Source organism: Ursus americanus, chromosome 1, assembly GCF_024610735.1.
Source record: "Ursus americanus isolate L20-20 chromosome 1, mUrsAme1.1.p, whole genome shotgun sequence".
In the NCBI taxonomy this organism is placed as follows: Eukaryota; Metazoa; Chordata; class Mammalia; order Carnivora; family Ursidae; genus Ursus; species Ursus americanus.
In genome coordinates this window covers 2457466-2461698 of record NC_142127.1, presented here as the reverse complement: position 1 = coordinate 2461698, position 4233 = coordinate 2457466, and the positions used below count along the sequence as shown (strand labels likewise).

General features: G+C 42.9%; 1 pseudogene; it reads right to left on the bottom strand.

Annotated features, from left to right (window-relative positions):
• Positions 1-3479: 3479 nt before the first annotated feature.
• On the bottom strand, positions 3480-3849 carry LOC123779516 (small ribosomal subunit protein eS24 pseudogene; annotated as a pseudogene).
• Positions 3850-4233: the final 384 nt, after the last annotated feature.

Genomic DNA, 4233 nt, shown 5'->3' with positions numbered 1-4233 from the left:
ACAGATAGAACTTGTTATTTAATATATTAATAAAGAAATATATGTATTACTATGCACAGATTTTAAATATGTATGTATATATTTTTTTAAGAGAAGTGGGGGAAGAAGAAGAGAGAGAATCCTAAGCAGGCTCCATGCCCAGTGTGGAACCCAGTACAGGGCTGGATCTCACAACAGTGAGATCATGACCTGAGCTGAAATCGAGTTGGTCGCTTAACTGACTGAGCCACCCAGGTGCCCCAAACATATATTTTGATGCTAACCATGCTTATACATAGTTTGTTCCCTTCGGAGCCCTATGTATCTTGTCTTATGCATTTGAAAACATTTTTCTGGCAATGGCCTATAGGCTTTATGAGACTGTCAAAGGGGATCTGTGGCAGATAAATGGTTAAGAAAATCCTCTCTACAGCTTTATTTTGAAGTTTCACAGCCTCCCTCTGCTACCCTTCACCTGGGTATTTTCTTACCTGTCTCTTTTGGCTTCTACCCTTTTAGTTACTACCAGTACTCTCCTTCTGACCAATTCATTTTAACTGACTACTTCTTTGGTTCTGACTTTGACTTGACCTGTTCCCAAAGGCTGCCTCTTCATTTGCCACCTCTTGCAGTACCACCCAAGGATAGTGTCCCACCCTGGTAACAGGGCCAGAAAACTGACCCCAGGACTGTGACCTCAGGACTGCTGAGCACCTGCCAGAAGAAGGTTCCTTAGTCCTGTGGCCACAAGGCCACCCAAGGAGCTGATGGCCATTTGAAAAACAGCTTATATAGTCAGCAGCACAAATGGGAACCCTTCTGTTCCAGGCCCCGTGGACCTGTTCCTGCCTCCTGAGGATGTTTGGCTTACTTTTGTGGTTTCCTGGATTACGTCATTTCATATTTAGAACCCCTAGCTCATGACTTGAATGTGTTGCCCCATCCTAGGCCTTCTAGATTCCAGATGCCCACATTTCTATGGCTCATTTGCACCATCAGTGGCCATATAGGGTGTGTCCACCTCCTTGCACAGCCTGTCTGCCGGTTCACAGTAATTCAGATCTTCATCCACTGGGGTTTCCCCATGCATACAGCATTCCCATTCTGGCTTGCCCACCTGGTCAACACTGGGGAGAATTCCACATTGTACAAAGAACAGAGTGATACCATCCAGTGGTACTAATCACCCCTTCTTTGTGGGAGAGATTATCCTACTAAAGAGAAGGAGGGACAATTCAGCTCTTGCAGCACCCATGTGTCAGTGGCACACTCTGGCCTCTAGAGGGATCCCTATGAATGAGGGACAGGAAATGAAGCAGTTCTGAGCCTTCTGGGAGCAGCAATCTGGAACCTTTAATCACTAGCTGTCCTGGAGAATGGGGCTCATGTCTCGGCTACATATCCTAAGTTCACTGATGTTTTTTAGTGTTCTTTGGGCAGTTATGCCTTACTTGATGTATCCTGCCTAGTCTGTCCTCCCACCAGCCTCTGCCCACTGCCAACGTTTATCTATGTGGGCGTCATGATGCAAATAGATTCTTAACTGCTTGCCTCAGCCTGGCCTAAGTATCCAAGTACTTAGTACTAACGGACTCCCTCAGTGGAGGCTCCAGATTGTGGCCACAGGTGCAGCGGGTGTATCTAGGACGCAGCCAGTCACGGACAAATGCATATCTCTAATCTCATCTGGGCTTCTATCTACGAATAAACAATGCTCTGTATCATGTTCTGTTTTGTTTTCCCTTCACACTGATTGTTAGAAGTGCTTCGATACATTTCTTTTCTCACCTTTTTATTCAGAAATATTTCAAACACACGGAAGAGTTGAAAGTGTCGCATAAAGAACAACTGTGTTCCATCCACTTAAATTTAGCAATTGTTAACATTCTGCGTGACACTTTTTAACCTTCTGCTGTCTTTGCACCCTCAACCATCTCTTAGTTTGTGTGTGGGGGGGATTGTGTTTGTTCGTTTATGCCCACTTTCTTCCCCAGGGTCCACGGGAAGCTAAGTTCAGACATCGAGATGCTTCATCCTAAAATACTTTAGTATACATCTCCTAAGAACTCTCTCCTACAAAACTTTCAAACCATAAAAGTTTCAATCCAAAAAAGTCTCAAACCAAAGAAGAGCTCCATATCCCCAAAGAACCCAGGCCCTTTGTTATTCAGTTGGGAGACTGGTTTTCTCAGCATGTGTGCTGGCATCAGTGGGCGCTAGGTTCCAGGCTGTTGCTCCTCCCAAGGGCCAGCCGCTGGGACTGCCTTTTATTGTTCTTCTGGGCCTCGTCCTGATTCTGATTAAGGAACCAGACACTCAGGGTCTGGGCTTCCAAGCACAAATAACTCACCCATTCTTCTATTTTATGTTTCAAATATTATTCTTTTGAGTAGGAAATACATTCACATGTTATAAAAGGGTGAATAATGCAAAGCCCCCCACTCCCCACCACTCCTGTCTCATAGCCCCCTGTGCCCCTCCCTGGAGGAAACCCATCTTCTTAGCTTCTTGCAAGCCATTCCCAAGATTGCTTATATGTTTACAAGCAAATACATGTGATGTCAATGGCTCCCTTTCACTACAGAAATGATAGCACATTATACACACTGCTCTGCACGTATGTTTATCAATAACTTTAAAAATATGGGGCGCCTGGGTGGCTCAGTTGGTTAAGCGTCAGCCTTCGGCTCAGGTCATGATCCCAGGGTCCTGTAATTGAGCCCTGCATCAGGCTCCCTGTTCAGCAGGGGTCTGCTTCTCCTTCCTCCTGCTCTTGTGCTCTCACTCTCTCCCTCTCTCTCTCCCTTTCAAATAAATAAATGAAATCTTTAAAAAAACTTTAAAAATATATAACTAAAAGATAAGCACAATGGTATATTTGAAACTGGTACCTAAATTCAAACTGCTCTGCTGTACTCAAGCTTCTCAACAGTTATATATACATAAACACCACAGAAAGTGGTGTTTCCTTAGGGAGCCTCCATTCTTACAAAGTGGTTTCCCCTGAGACCCCTACCAAGCACCATCAACAGAAATCCAAAATCCAAACTCCATCTAGTATGAAAGACAAGCCTATCTAGTATCAAACATAACTCTAACTAATACAGTCCTGAGACTCTGTCTTCCTAGCATGATGTGTACCATATTAAGTACCTCTTTCTAATATGTAATTTAACATAGACGTAGTAGACAGCTCCCACATTTTGGAGCCTGCTGATATAATTTATATTTGCAAATCCTAAACCCTTATCCTGCCTACCCTGCCTTGCTCATTCCTTCCCCTGGAAAGCACAATAATAGCTCTTGCCCAGGTTTTCCTCTTGTTCTCTTTGTCTCCTGACTGAACTGCTGCTTCCCACATGGCCCTGGATGGCATAGCTTGCCCCTTCCTCCTAGAAACAACAAGTAACTATATTTTTTTCCCTTTAGGTTCTTAGTTTATTAATCCTTTCATGAAAAATCTGCACAATCACCACTGATTAAGTCACTGCGGGATCTTTACTCCTTCTGTTGTCCAATCTCCAACTCACTTCTTTTTGCCAGCACCAACATCGGCTTTTGTAGTCTCCCTGAATTTCTTTATTCTGTTCTTGCGTTCCTTTTGCTGTTTTCTCAACATCTTTCTCTTCTTGTATAGGCCATGTCTTGCAAGTCTATGTTTGGGTTCTTTTTTCTTTGCATAATCCAAAGAATCACGAATCGTGCCAAAGCTAGTAGTCTTGCCACCACCAAAATGGGTTCTGAATCCAAATACAAAGATGACATCTGGTGTGGTCTTGTACATGTTGGCTGTTTCTTCTGAATATCTGTCTTAGATACTGTTGCCTTTCCAAGGTGAAGAACATCAGTGACCATCTGTTTCTGCCGAAGTAGTCCATTGGTCGTGAACTTCCTGGTCTGGATAGTTACTGATGATGGTAGCCGAGCTTCAAGCAGCCAGGGAGGAAAAAATTGTCTTTTCAACGGCAACCATTTCCTGGTCTGTTGGCCTCACTATGCCTGAATAATATTTAAACCTACATTTTAAAACAATCATGAAGTTTATATAATCAAAGGAAGATATGGTAACATCTCAATTGAATGTTACTTAAAAGTTATATATCTGTGTAGGTGGATACAAGGGAGAATTGCAATGGCCTGTCCAATACTAGATAATTAAGTTAAATTATTCCCAAGGCAAAATGACAGTCAAAGTCAATGAATTTAATTCATGCTGATTTATCAGGTAAACTGATCATTTAAAATTGAAAAAGC